Raw genomic sequence first — 15,462 nt, forward strand, 5'->3', positions numbered from 1 at the left:
GGACAGTCGGTCGGTGCCTCTCATCCACTCATGTTCTCTCTCCCTGCAGCACAGTGGCTCCCTAACACTTTAAAGGCACATTGACTCATTCATAAATATATTCCCTTTCATAAACACCGCTTTCGGACAAATTCCTCCTCCCCGGGGGACCCTTCACACCCGTAATGAGTAAAACAGAGCACCCTGTAAACGATCTAAACACAACACCACAGACACACTGGGACATTAGTCACTGCCACTGTCTCTCTAGGATTCAGACTGGGGTTCAGACTGCGTTCACGTCCCAAATGGCACCCTATTCCCTAGATTGTGCACTACAAGGGGCTCTGGTCAAAAGTAGTGCACTATCTAGGACATAGGGCACCATTTGGGGCACACACAGGGTTCAGAGGGCAAAATGTCCCGATCCCAGCGCCCTGGCAGAAAGAAAAACACTCAGCCAGTTGTCTGACACTTCACAAGTTATGGATATCGGTGTTTTTATCACTCTCTCATTCTTCTCATCTTCTTTCGTTCTTTCTTTCTCTCTCTCTGAAGGGGGGATCCAGGGATCAGGTGTATGCAGCTGGCAGTGTCACTCATTTTATATGGTGTGTGTTTGTGTGTGTGTGTGTGTCCATGTATAAGTTCATACATCTTCCTGTGTGTGTGCATGTTTTCCTACATTGTGTGTTTATTTTCAATAGTGTGTATGCTTGTGTGTTAATGTTTACTTGTGTGTCCAAGCTCGGACGTTCACGTTGAGAGATCAAGGCGAGATACCATTTCACTGTTTTCTTAGTCCTTCTGCAAACTCTTTTTACAAGTGCTTAACTTGTTGAACACAATGGAAGTAGGAGCCAAAGGCCTCCTCTGAAGCAGAGTGTCACTCAAGCAGCCACACACTGGAGACAACTTAACCCCTGACCCCAACACTCTTTGAAATGTGTAGAGTACTTGACCGGAGCTGACAACAACGCCAGGCTCCTGCAGCCTCCCTGCCCTCCAATAGAAAGTGAAGGAAGGGGAGGAGGTATTTCAGAAGAGAGGGAGGGAGATAGAAAGGGAGGGAGGAGAGTAGAATAGTTGATTTTAGAGAAAGATAGAGAGGGAAGAGGGAGAAATAGAAAAATATGCTTTGATCAATGTTTTGACTAAAGCAAAGCTATGATTGAAGGCAAAAAGTTAAAAAGGATACATTGATCTGGAATGACTTTTCTGCGTGGTGTGTGTGTATGCTATTTTAGCCTAGTGACATTTATCAATATGACATTTCAAACATGTTTTTATCATAATTGATAAACTGAACTCTCTCTGATATTTTGCCCAGAGGAACTTTGCCCTGTAGCTGCCATGGCCTTTTACTGGTAAGGGTGGTACGTGGAATTCATCTCAGCAATGCCTCTTAATCCAGTGTCAGAGAGCTGCTAGGTTAGGAACAACATTCCTTTCCCAATGCAGCTCAGTGTCGTCACTTCACCCTCTATCTCTCCATTTACCCCTTCTCTTAGTTTCCCTCTGCACGTCTTTCTCCAAAGTCTTCCTCTCTCTAGGACTCTTTCTTCATCGTCTCTCATTCCATCATCGGATACTTTTGATACCATTTTTATTTTCACAATCTCCTCTCCCTACATCTCTATTTCTCTCTCTTCTTTCGCCATGAACCAAACCCTGCTTCTTGCACTACTCTCCCAGTGCAGGAAGATCATCCTAGAAGAACTGGAATTCCAATGGTTGTAACCGTGTCCACCACAATCTCAACACCACCACCACCCCATCATCATCCCTCCCCATGCCCATGCCCATCACAACCCCAACCCCGATGGCTGAGGACCCCAGGACGTCCTGCGACAATGCTTACTTCTATATCCGCTTCGTCATTGGTTTATACTCCCTCCTGGCTATGCCCCTGTTCAAGAGCTTCGTCATTGGTTTCTACTCCCTCCTGGCTATGCCCCTGTTCAAGAGCTTCATCATTGGTTTCTACTCCCTCCTGGCTATGCCCCTGTTCAAGAGCTTCGTCATTGGTTTCTACTCCTTCCTGGCTATGCCCCTGTTCAAGAGCTTCGTCATTGGTTTCTACTCCTTCCTGGCTATGCCCCTGTTCAAGAGCTTCGTCATTGGTTTCTACTCCTTCCTGGCTATGCCCCTGTTCAAGAGCTTCGTCATTGGTTTCTACTCCTTCCTGGCTATGCCCCTGTTCAAGAGCTTCGTCAATGGTTTCTACTCCTTCCTGGCTATGCCCCTGTTCAAGAGCTTCGTCATTGGTTTCTACTCCTTCCTGGCTATGCCCCTGTTCAAGAGCTTCGTCATTGGTTTCTACTCCTTCCTGGCTATGCCCCTGTTCAAGAGCTTCGTCATTGGTTTCTACTCCTTCCTGGCTATGCCCCTGTTCAAGAGCTTCGTCATTGGTTTCTACTCCTTCCTGGCTATGCCCCTGTTCAAGAGCTTCGTCATTGGTTTCTACTCCTTCCTGGCTATGCCCCTGTTCAAGAGCTTTGTCATTGGTTTCTACTCCTTCCTGGCTATGCCCCTGTTCAAGAGCTTCGTCATTGGTTTCTACTCCTTCCTGGCTATGCCCCTGTTCAAGAGCTTCGTCATTGGTTTCTACTCCTTCCTGGCTATGCCCCTGTTCAAGAGCTTCGTCATTGGTTTCTACTCCTTTCTGGCTATGCCCCTGTTCAAGAGCTTCGTCATTGGTTTCTACTCCTTTCTGGCTATGCCCCTGTTCAACAGCTTTGTCAACAGTGCACAAAAGGAGGACCCTTACATGGAGTTCATGGGCGAAGGAGGAGGAGGGAAGGAGAAATTGAACACAGACGATTTGGACTTGAATTTGAACGACAAAGAGTAGATTTAACTTTGAAGAGTAGAGTAAAGGAGAGGAAACTCTGAGCCCTGGGGTTGGGTTGTCTGGCGGGCTGGCTGGCCGCGAGGCAATGCTGCAGGGAAATGTTTTGACAGTCGGAAAATCCAGGAAAACTTCAATATGGACCTTTCGCGGACCTGCTAGTGATTTTATGAAACCTTCAGCTACAATTTCTTTAATTTTGTTCCCCTTCTTCAACATTTTAAAATGAGACACTGGAAGCAGGAGGGGATCAGGGGTGGGAGATGCAGAAGAGGGCTGCCTGTGATGGAGGAGGGGGGGGGGGGGGGGCATCTCAAAGTGTGGGCCATCGAAAGGCCGGAATCTCCTCCTGTGAGGTCCAATCAGGATCAATTCCAGAAGGGCCTTTTACATGGCACACGCCACATGCCACAGAACGTAAGAGACACTTAAAAGGCCCGGTGGAATGGATAGTGCGTGTGTTTGTGTCTTTGTGTCTTTGATAACATGTGTGTATGTAGAACGAGACAAATCATTCAATTTTACATATAAACTTACCAATTATGAAAACATGCATGGTCAAAGAACCTGTTCTTAGTGGGGTGTTTTATTCAACAAGAGGTTTGTTTGCGTTATTACACAATAATGACACAGCCGTCATTCTTAATTCCACCTCATTTCTCATGGCATTTAATATGTACGTATGAAATAAAGAACAAACATTTCACATAGAGAGTGATTGTATTTAAATAGGTGACAAAAGTCCATCAAGACAGCTATGCAGAAGTGGCACAAAGAATAGAGCACCATGCTGCAGCTGATCTAAACCAGATAAGGCATCTGCTGATCTGGTCAAAAAGCCATTAATTCCTTCTTTGTTATTATCAGAAATATAAGTATTAGAAATACAACCCATTATCATTATGAGTTCAGTTTTATATAAACCACCCAGGAAAGGGTTAAAGTTAGAATCTCCAAATATATGTGTCTTTTTAAAATTTTATTTAACTAAGCAAGTCAGTTAAGAACAAATTCTTATTTAGAATGACGGCCTACCGTTCTGGACAGATTGTCAGCTCGAGGATTCGATCCAGCAACCTTTCGATTAGAGGCCAAACGCTCTAACCACTAGGCTACCTGCCACCACAAAAGTTATAAAAAGATCTTCTGAGTTTTTGACACAAAGATCAACTGTACTAGTTGTTCAGGCTCTGATATCATCCCATCTTGATTACTGTCTGGTAATATGGTCAGGTACCGCAAAGAAAGACCTATCAAAGCTGCAGCTCACCTTGCCCTTACCTGCACACACAGAACTAACATCAACAACATGCATGATAGTCTTTCATGGTTTAGGTTTATGGAGAAATTGACTACTTCTCTTCTAGCTTTTTAAAGAAACAGTTGTGTGTTGAAAATGACTAAGCACTTGTATAATCTATTTGCATACAATCCAACCGAACATACATACCCCACCAGACACGCCACCGCGAGTTTCTTCACGGTACCCAAACCAAAAACAGATTCAATGCGTCGCTCAGTTATGTATAGAGCCATGTCATTGTAGAATGCTCTGCCACCAAGGGTTCTATTTTCGGCTGGCGTTAAGGCAGCGTCAGTGTCAAACCCACGTTAGTTTGCCATTTCATCTTGTCAAAACTGACGCACTAGCATTTCCAGACCTAACACCAGGTTCGGCAATTTACCTGTCTTATATCAGCTTGATTGCGGTCAGAAGGGCGGGTTGGAAATATTTGAGGTGTGCCATTCAAAACATGATCCAAAGTGCTAATTTCAGCAGCGCTGATAGGGATATTTAAGACCAACTAAAAGCTAGTTTTAGCAGTATCACAGTTGATTATGGCATGCATTTTGACAGCAGAAACGCAGCCTATCCAGCTGTGACGCAGCCGCACATATGCGCGTGGAACAAGGGTAGCCTAATGTGCCTATAAATTTCGTATTTAGAAACATATATATATTTTTTCTTCCCATTTCGTTTCATTTGATTAAAAACCAAGCGTAGCGCCCCCTCCTCTCAAAAAAGGCTATTTTTGTCTGCCCCAATGCAATCGTGAAGTAGTCAAGACAGACGATAAAGGGTTTGGCTCCTGTGACTGCTTGTAAATTAATCTTAATCACCAAAGCTATATTAAAATATAAAGTTTGAGAGGAGTAAAACAGTGAGCTCACATTTCCTTTTAATCTTTGCATTGTAGGCAGGCCCACATTATTTTAGCCATGCAAGTTCAGATTTGGACCTGCGTAAAACCCCCTCCATGATGTAGGCTACGTGTCCATGCCCATCATGAAATGAGAGATGAGAACCTCGGTGAATACCTGTGAATCTCGTATTTAGAAGTTATCTGTAACATGTAAAAATTGCTTGTTTTCCGTTTAATTGTATTACAACCAAACGTATTAGAATTATTCGTTCTCATTTTAGGCCTTATCAATAATTAATTGAATCTTGCTTATTGACAATGTTTTGCATGTACATGCTCAGCCATAATGCAATTTACAGTAGGCCTAGCCCCTATATCAGTGTGAATGCTATTGAAGTCATGCAACTACTTAGAACAATGTGAAATGCAAATTGGTTCACGTTAACGTGTTTAGCAAAGATAGGTCTCCATTTTGGTATTTCATTTCTGTAAGCGATTTAACAAACTAAAACGGACTAACATTGGCATTGGAATTGATTCCAAGGCAATACATAAAAGACCGTAAATACACAACTTGAAGAAAACACATATTTCGCCACGGAGCACGTTCTGATTGGCCAACGTGGGGCCAAGCCTCCACACACCCACAACTTGTTAATTCATCAAAACCTAGCCTTTTCGTGCCAACACGGAGCAAGTGCGCCAATAATTGTGATAGTGAAAATAGCAAAGATATTTCTGACACACCGCTGAACCTATAGCGCTACCGACTGCGCTTAGATTTATCATTGTGTTACGTTTGCTAAAATAGAGCCCTAGAGGGATTAAGGGTTTAAAGTTAATATTTTAAACACAGATACAAAAATATATTTTATCACAGCGCCTTTCCTTTTTCTAAAGATCTAATTCAACTGTACTGTATTTACAAATATGAATATGTAGCTATGAATAGCTGCAAATAGTATTTTTGTTGTCTCTTGGAATTCAGTCCTATGTATAACTCTTATTTTATTTTGAATGTTATGTAACATCTTATGTTTTTCTTGTCTATTGCTGTACTGTACTTTGTCATGTATTTGTACGTTTTCCGTGGAGCCCAAGAAAAGTAGCTGCCGTATGTGCAGTAGCTAATGGGGATCCTAATAAACTAAAGTAAACAAATCATATAGGTAACTTACACTATTCATACAAAAGTATGTGGACACCCCTTCAAATGAGTGGATTCTGTTATTTCAGCCACACTCGTTGCTGACAGGTGTGTAAAATCGAGCACAGCCAAGCGCAGTGACTTTCAACACGGCACCGCCATAGGATGCCACCTATCCAACAAGTCACCTAGTCAGATTTGTGCCCTGCTAGAGCTGCCCCCCAACTGTAAGTGCTGTTATTGTGAAGAGGAAATGTCTAGGAGCAGCAACTGCTCAGCTGCGAAGTGGTAGGTCACACAAGCTCACAGAACGGTACCGCTGAGTGCTGAAGCGTGTAAAAATTGTCTGTCCTCGGTTGCAACACTCACTACTGAGTTCCAATGCCTTTGGAAGCAACGTTAGCAGAATAACTGTTCAAAAGGAGCTTCATAAAAAGGGTTTCCATGGCCAAGCAGCAGCACATCAGCCTAAGATCACCATGCGCAATGCCAAGCATCGGCTGGAGTGGTGTAAAACTTGCCGCCATTGGACTCAGTGGAAACGCGTAATCTGGAGTGATGAATCACGCTTCACCATCTGGCAGTCAGACGGACAAATCTGGGTTTGGTGGATGCCAGGAGGACGCTACCTGCCACGACTGCATAGTGCCAACTGTAAAGTTTGGTGGAGGGGGTTGTTTTTCATGGTTCAGGCTAGGCCCCTTAATTCCAGTTAAGGGAAATCTTAATGCTACAGCATACAATGACATTCTAGACGATTCTGTGCTTCCAACTTTGTGGCAAAAGTTTGGGGAAGGCCCTTTCCTGTTTCAGCATGCCAATGCCACCATTCACAAAGCGAGGTCCATACAGAATGGTTTGTCGAGATCGGTGTGGAAGAACTTGACTGGCCTGCACAGAGCCCTAACCTCAACCCCATCAAACACCTTTTGAATGAGTTGGAACGCAGACTGCGAGCCAGGCCTAATCGCCTAACATCAGTGCTCGACCTCACTAATGCTCTTGTGGCTGAATGAAAGCAAGTCCCCGCAGCAATGTTCCAACATCTAGTGGAAAGCCTTCCCAGAAGAGTGGAGGCTAGTTATAGCAGTAAAGGGGGGACCAACTCCACATTAATGCCCATGAATTTTGGAATGAGATGTTTGACAAGAAGGTATCTACATACTTTTGGTCATGTAGTGTATGTCATAGGCTTGTCATAACATTGACTCAAAAACAGCCCAACCCCTGCTCAGTTAACTTTCCCCGTTCCCACTATTTCACAGCGCTATCATCATACTGCTACAGATTTCCAGGGGCATTTTCACTAATAATCTTGTGACCATCAAGTTGAATTCCACTGTTAGCCCAATTGAGGAGGCCACTGTGGTAAGCTTGTCCAGTGCTATTATATCAACTACCATAAATAATATGGATACCCATGCTGTTTACAAATCACATAGAGGACTTGGGTTGTTACATATCAACGTACAAAGTTTGATGTCAAAGATGGAACTTCTTGCATGACACGAGCCCGGATATTTTGGTTCTCACAGAGACTTGGGTAAATGGCTTGATTCCTGGATAAGGACATTGACAGTGCTGATTACAATATCTTCAAGTGTGACAGAGTGAAAAAAGGGGGATTGGTGGCTACATACAGTATGTAAAATCAACTCTTGTGGCATCATGTTCTCTAATTATCACTATCACCCCAAAATGTTATTTTTGGTTATGGATGCAGCCATAAGCCAAAATACTGTACATATTTATCCATTGTAGGGATTTTTTTGTTTTCTTTGAAAGAAATTGTGGTTTAACTGACCCACTCTCCCAGCCTATAGTTGGCTCAATGGAAGTTCCGTCAACATCAGTGAAACATCTTTTAATTTCAACAACTTTCTTTTTGTCATGTGCTAGATGCCTTGTCCATGATCCACTTTGGCTGATTTGCTTGATCCTTTCTTGCTGCAGCTTGATCCTCCTCGGATTGCAGAATCTTTAACACAAATGTTTACCTTACAATTATTTCTGGTACCATCCCCAGGGTCTGGAAGGCGGCCAACATACTCCCGCTTCACAAAGGTGGTGACCCTTGTGGCCCAAATAACTATCACCCATTTCCTAACTCTCTTGCCAACAAAAATTCTAGAATCCTTGGTAAATACTCAACTTAGACCATTTTAATTACTAAATGTATTCTAAATGTACACCAGTCATGTTTCAGACCAGTTCATAGTACTATCTCTGCTACTTCTTTGGTTTTAAATTATGTTCTTAATTGTTTGGATAAAAATAAACATTGTGCAGACCTTTTTACTGACCTGTCTAAAGCCTTCGACACTGTGGATCACTCATTACTAATTTAGAGGCTTTCATCAATTGGCCTGGACCAGGCTGCATGCAGCTGGTTTGAAAATTATTTAAAGGACAGAACACTGTGTATTTACTTATGGTGTTAAATCAGGTTTTCTGGACATAACAAAGGGTGTCCCACAGGGATCGATTCTTGGTCCGGTTCTTTTTACTATTTACATGAACAATATTGGTTTATCTGTAAAAAATAAAAAATATAATCACCTGTATGCAGATGACACTGTGGTGTGCTATTGCCCCCACAGCTGACCAGGCTCTGTCAGAGCTTCAATCTGCCAAGCATATGTTGAACTGAAATTGGTACTTAATACAGTTAAAAACAAGTGTATGTTCATTTCCACATCACATATCTAATGATTTAAGCATATGTACTTTGGATGGTGCCCCTATAAATATCATCTGGATTGTTGAAAAGCTGTCTTTCAAAAAGCATATTGATTAATTAGTTAATAAATTAATAATTAAAATAGGCTTCTTCTATAGGAACTGGTACTGTCTGTCGTTAAATAGCAGAAAACGAATCATTCAGTCAACATTCATTCCGGTTATTGAATACGGCGATATCATCTATATGAATGCAGAAGGGACTGTATTGAAGTCATTGGGTGCAGTTTATCATAGCACATTGCACGTTAGTGCGTGTGATAGGTTCAGTGCACATCATTGATTTTTGTATCAGGATGTGGGCTGGCCCTCCTTGAAGTCTTGTAGATCGATGCATTGCACTATTTCTGTCTATAAAACCCTCTTGCATAAACTTTCGCCATAACTTACCTTATAACCTACTGTATAGATAGATGTAAGGCCTACCGGACCAGGGCTCAGGGATGACTAAGTGGTCCGTTTGATCTCCTCTGAGTTGGGCAGATCTGCTTTTTGTTGTTGCACTTCATGTGTTGAATGATCTACAATGCACTTTGAAAATGGAGGAATTGGTGCCTCTAGGGCATTTCAGATGGTTGTTAGGGGACATATTTACTGAAGAATGTGTCCGTTTTTTACGATTGTGTTTTGCTTTACGTGTATTGTTGTGTATGATAACGTGTATTCTAATATGTATTCGAATGTGTCATTTAATGTGTTTATTGTATTTTAATGTCTATTGTGGTGCTACACAGGGCTCATCTGGAAAAGAGACCTTGGTCTAAGCATTGACTGGTCTAAAAAAAATAAAATGAAAATACAAGTTAACCATAATCAAGCCCAAAGTTATATGCTCCTACTCAGAGCCATGGTCTGAGTGGCATTCCTATGCCATTGCCTTGGAAAGTGGTCCCTTGGGAGCAGCAAGGTAATACTGTATGTTCAGAGCTAAAGGGTTGGTCTGATTTCAACCCCTCAGTGACCCTATATGAGCTGAGTTTACAAACCGAGATGGCGAAAGGCGAACCCTTAGAATTTATCAGGCAAGAGAACTAACATAAATTGCATCTAGCAGGATTGTGGAGATGTGCGCAATGAGAACATACGCTTAACATTTGCACCACGCACTGCTACAACGATGTTTGGAAATAAACAACTGGGATTGAGAGGGACGACTACGACAACGTATCGTTCTGTTCTACTTTTAACACCCCCTCCCGAATCCGTGCCACGAGACGAGGCTCATATCACCGTGGCGTTTGAGGCAAATCAAACGCGCGCGCTCTGCCCGCTTGTGATAGTGGCCGCGCATCGAGCCAGCGCGTCAAAGTAACGGACTCGAAAGGTCCACAACCCCTAAATGCGCTCGTGCAAATTCCACTTCCACTCGTACTATGTTATTCCCATTAAGCATGGTCAGATATTTGGCATTCGTTGGTACACAGAGAAAGTAAACAAATTCCAGTTTATGAAGTCGCAAATGTAAGCTATGTGTTTTACAATTAATCGGCAGAGTGTTTGTAGCCTAGTTCGGTGTCTTCAGTGGGGTAACCAAGGATATTGTGGCTGAGAATAGCTGGGTATACCTAACCCATGACTGTCGATACCCTTTAACAGCTTGGTAAAAGGCGGTGAGAGTAGGCCTTGAGGACAACAGGATTTCCCGGGTCAGAGGGAGCAGCATCCTGGGTCAGATCGTGCCTGCACTGCCCTAATTGGATCTAACGGACAGAGCGGGTGTAGCTATAAAAGACAACGCGGTCCCTGGGGCGGTGGAATCTCCTTCCTCTTCTCTCATAATTAGATTTTTGTGCTGTGCTCCTACTGCTCCTGCTTTCTCACATCAGCGCCTGTTGTCCTATTTGAAGTTTGGAACACGTGTAAAAGCATAAAAAAATGTTGGCTACGCCTACGAGAAAATGATGTGTAGCGGAAGGATAATATCACGCTGCTCTGGCTGATATTGTTCTTTCTTTTTGCGTATACACATCTGAATTCGTTAAAAACTGCACAAATTGTTTAACCTAAAAATGAAAACATTATGTGTGTATTTTGTAAAATGGCATTTGTTGCACAAATTGCACTAAATAACTTTGTTTTGTGGCCGCTTATGAAACAGTGTTAAACCAAAAGAGTAACGCTTATTTTACTGCGCTTCTGTTGGAAAGAAGAAAAGGTTCTACTGTCTCCTTGTCATGCCCAAACAGCATCGTACGCCTACACTCGCAAATGTCTGGCCAACCTGGTTAAAATTAATAGGCCATATATTTCATTAGTCTGAAAAAAATATAGCCGGAAAATATAGCCAGAACCAAAATTAAAATGGCTTAAAAGTGTGACCTGGCATTTTGGAGATTCAGAGGTAGGTAGATCTGTGGGGCCCAGGCTACACTCTTGGAGAAAAGGTGCTATCTAGAACCTAAAAGTGTTATTCTGCTGTCCCCATAGGAGAACCCTTTGTAGAACAATTTTTGGTTCCAGGTAGAACCTATTTGATTACAGGTAGAGCTCTGCCAAAGGAGTTCTACCTGGAACCAAAAAGGGTTCTACCTGGAGCCTATGGGGACAGCTGAAGAACCCTCCTGGAACCCTAGTGTATTTTGGGTTATACGATGAGGGATAGTGCTAGGGACCTCATAAGATTGTTTAGGTTAATGGTTTGGATCAAATGTTGGTCTCATGTCCATCTGATGTTTCTAATCTTGAGTGGGCAGTCTTTACAGTACTCCCTCTGTAGAAAGGCTTGGGCCTGGGCTGTAAGCTAGGAGGAGAGGAAGAGCAAAATCTCGTGACAAATAAAGTCTCTCCTTCCTGGGGTCTCAGCAGGTTGATTTAATATAGCCTATTTATGGTTCATGCTGGTTATGTAGGGATTTCTAATGTTTTATTGAACAATGAAGCCGTGTCAGAGTTGATGATTGTAAGCTTCACTTACATTGTGCAACGCCTCAATGATCTCCTCCTCACTTCTCTCCCCAACTGAAACAATAGAGACCCTCAAATGGGCGATCAGAGTTTTGGTATCTGTGAGAAAAAAAGATCACAATTTCATATGATCAGTTTTAGGATGATGATCCTACCCATACTGGACTGTAAAGTATGGCCCATACAAAATCAATAATTTCCTTCTTGAGCAACTTGGCAGTAGGGACTGTAGCCTACCTTTGTAAGAGGTTATGATGTTCTTATGGTCTATCACGGTTGTGTCCTTGGAGACAATGGTTGTGGCGGGCATATTGTGGAACAGGGTTATGACTGGTGGTGTTGTGTCAGTTGTGTGATCAAAATGACTTGACTGCTGGACTGGTAATGGTACGTACCGGGTTAGACACAGCAGGGGTGGTATGTGTTGCTTGAAGAGTCCATGTTCTGAAATAATCCATGTATATGATAAACAATTTGTAATTTGCTGCATTCATTCTTGGTCCATACAACTAGGGGATAGGTGTGATTAGAGGTGTGATTGACAGTTCAGATACTCACCCAGAGCAGTGGAGGCTGTGACTTTTGCGACTGTGCTACCCTCTAGCGGTGAAGGTGTAGTATTGCTTCCTCCTGTGTTTGACTCGTTTGTTGTCTGTTTTAAAAAGAAAAGTGAAAAGGGATATTAATAAGTGAGCACTATTTACTGATGTGCCATTCTTTGTCGAAACATGTGCTTATCCTGGATAAAATGGTAAACTACACTGAACAAAAATATAAACGCAACATGAGATACCTTAAAAAAATAGTTTGGGCGTGGATCAGAAAACCAGTCTGTATGTGGTGTGACCACCATTTGTCTCATGAGGACAAAGAGCATGCAGACAAGCTTCCCTGAGACGGCTTCTGACAGTTTGTGCAGAAATTCTTCGGTTGTGCAAACCCACAGTTTCATCAGCTGGTAGCTGGTCTCAGACGATCCCGCAGGTGAAGAAGCCAGATGTGGAGGTCCTGGGCTGGCATGGTTACACATGGTCTGTGTTTGTGATGCCGGTTGGACATACTGTCAAGTTCTCTAAAACGACGTTGGAGGTGGCTTATGGAAGAGAAATTAACATTCAGTTCTCCGGCAATAGTTCTGGTGGACATTCCTGCAGTCAGCATGCCAATTGCGCGTTGCCTCAAAACTTGAGACATCTGTGGCATGGTGTTGTGTGACAAAACTTCCCATTTTGGAGTGGCCTTTTATTGTCCCCAACACAAGGTGCACCTGTGTAATGATCGTGCTGTTTAATCATATTTTTTTTATATGCCACACCTATCAAGTGAATGGAATATTTTGGCCAAGGACATTTTCTGGCATCTTTTATTTCAGCTCATGAAACATGAGACCAATGCTTTACATGCTGTGCTTATGTTTTTGTTCAGTATAAATTGTTTCTTTCTGCAGGATAGAATATCTGGATATCATCATACACTCACCAAGAGGAGTGGACGTTGTGACTGCTGTTATTGTGCTACCATCTTCTGGTGAAGGTGTAGTACTGCTGTCTACTGTTTTAGATTCTGAAAGTGTAGTAGTACTGTCTACTGTATTAGATGGTGAAGTTGTAGTACTACTGTCTACTGAATTAGATGGTGAAGTTGTAGTACTACTGTCTACTGAATTAGATTGTGAAGTTGTAGTACTTCTGTCTACTGAATTAGATGGTGAAGTTGTAGTACTTCTGTCTACTGAATTACATGGTGAAGTTGTAGTACTTCTGTCTACTGAATTACATGGTGAAGTTGTAGTACTTCTGTCTACTGAATTAGATGGTGAAGTTGTAGTACTTCTGTCTACTGTATTAGATGGTGAAGTTGTAGTACTACGGTTTACTGTATTAGATGGTGAAGTTGTAGTACTTCTGTCTACTGAATTAGATGGTGAAGTTGTAGTACTTCTGTCTACTGTATTAGATGGTGAAGTTGTAGTATTACGGTTTACTGTATTAGATGGTGAAGTTGTAGTACTTCTGTCTACTGAATTAGATGGTGAAGTTGTAGTACTTCTGTCTACTGTATTAGATGGTGAAGTTGTAGTACTACGGTTTACTGTATTAGATGGTGAAGTTGTAGTACTTCTGTCTACTGAATTAGATGGTGAAGTTGTAGTACTTCTGTCTACTGTATTAGATGGTGAAGTTGTAGTACTACGGTTTACTGTATTAGATGGTGAAGATAAACTACTGCTGTCTACTGATGGCGAAGGTGTAGTTCTGTTGTCTACTGTATTAGATGGTGAAGGTGTAGTACTACTGTCTACTGTATTAGATGGTGAAACTGTAGTACTATTGTCTACTGATGGCGAAGGTGTAGTTCTGTTGTCTACTGTATTAGATGGTGAAGGTGTAGTACTACTGTCTACTGTATTAGATGGTGAAACTGTAGTACTATTGTCTACTGATGGTGAAGGTGTAGTACTGTTGTCTACTGAATTAGATGGTGAAGGTGTAGTAATACTTTCTCCTGTGGTTGGCTCTTGTGTGACTGGCTTTGGAGGGGTGAACACTTTAGCAAACAAGGAATAATGGTAGCAGTTAAAAATCACGATTCAAACAACAGACTGTTGACAAAACGTGTAATATGTTATGAAATAAGAATGATTTCAACTGGTTGCTTTTGTATGTACACTCCCATACATTAAGGTTAACATTTTCTTTAAGAGGTACAACTGCTTGTGATACCTTGTAAGGTCATCCTTTCTTCCTTTAGTTATAGGTACAGTGCATTCGTAAAGTATTCATACCCTTTGACTTTTTTCCCGTATTTTGTTACGTTACAGCCTTATTCTGAAATGAATTTAATAAATAATTTCCCTCATCAATCTACACACAATACCCCATGATGAAAAAGCGAAAACAGGGTTTTAGAAATGTTTGCAAATATATTAAAAATAAGAAACAGAAATACATTATTTACATAAGTATTCAGACCCTTTGCTATGAGACGCGAAATTGTGCTCCGGTACATCCTGTTTCCATTGATCATCAATGTTTCTACAACTTGATTGGAGTCCACCGGTGGTAAATTCAATTGATTGGACATGATTTGGAAAGGCCCACATCTGTCTATATAAGGTCCCACAGTTGACAATGTATATCAGAGCAAAAACCAAGCCATGAGGTCGAATGAATTGTCCGTAGAACTCAGAGACAGGATTGTGTCGAGGCACAGATCTGGGATAGGACATCAAAAAATGTCTGCAGCATTGAAGGTCCCCAAGAACACAGTGGCCTCCGTCATTCTTAAATGGAAGAATTTTGGAACCATCTCAGGGGAGAGTCCCTGAGCTGGTTGCCTGGCCAAACGGAGCTATTGGGGGAGAAGGGTCTTGGTCAAGGAAGTGACCAAGAACCAAATGGTCACGCTGAAGGAGTTCCAGAGTCCCTCTGTGGAGATAAGATAATCTTCCAGAAGGACAACCATCTCTGCAGCACTCAACCAATCAGGCCTTTATGGTAGAGTGGCCAGACGGAAGCCACTCCTCAGTAAAAGGCATATGACAGCCCTGTTGGAGTTTGCCAAAAGGCACCTAAAGACTCTCAGATCATGAGAAGCAAGATTCTCTGGTCTGATGAAACCAAGATTGAACACGTCACGTCTGGAGGAAACCTGGCAGCATCCCTACATTGAAGCATGGGGGTGGTAGCATCATGCTG

This window comes from Salvelinus fontinalis, chromosome 17, assembly GCF_029448725.1.
Source record: "Salvelinus fontinalis isolate EN_2023a chromosome 17, ASM2944872v1, whole genome shotgun sequence".
Lineage (NCBI taxonomy): Eukaryota > Metazoa > Chordata > Actinopteri > Salmoniformes > Salmonidae > Salvelinus > Salvelinus fontinalis.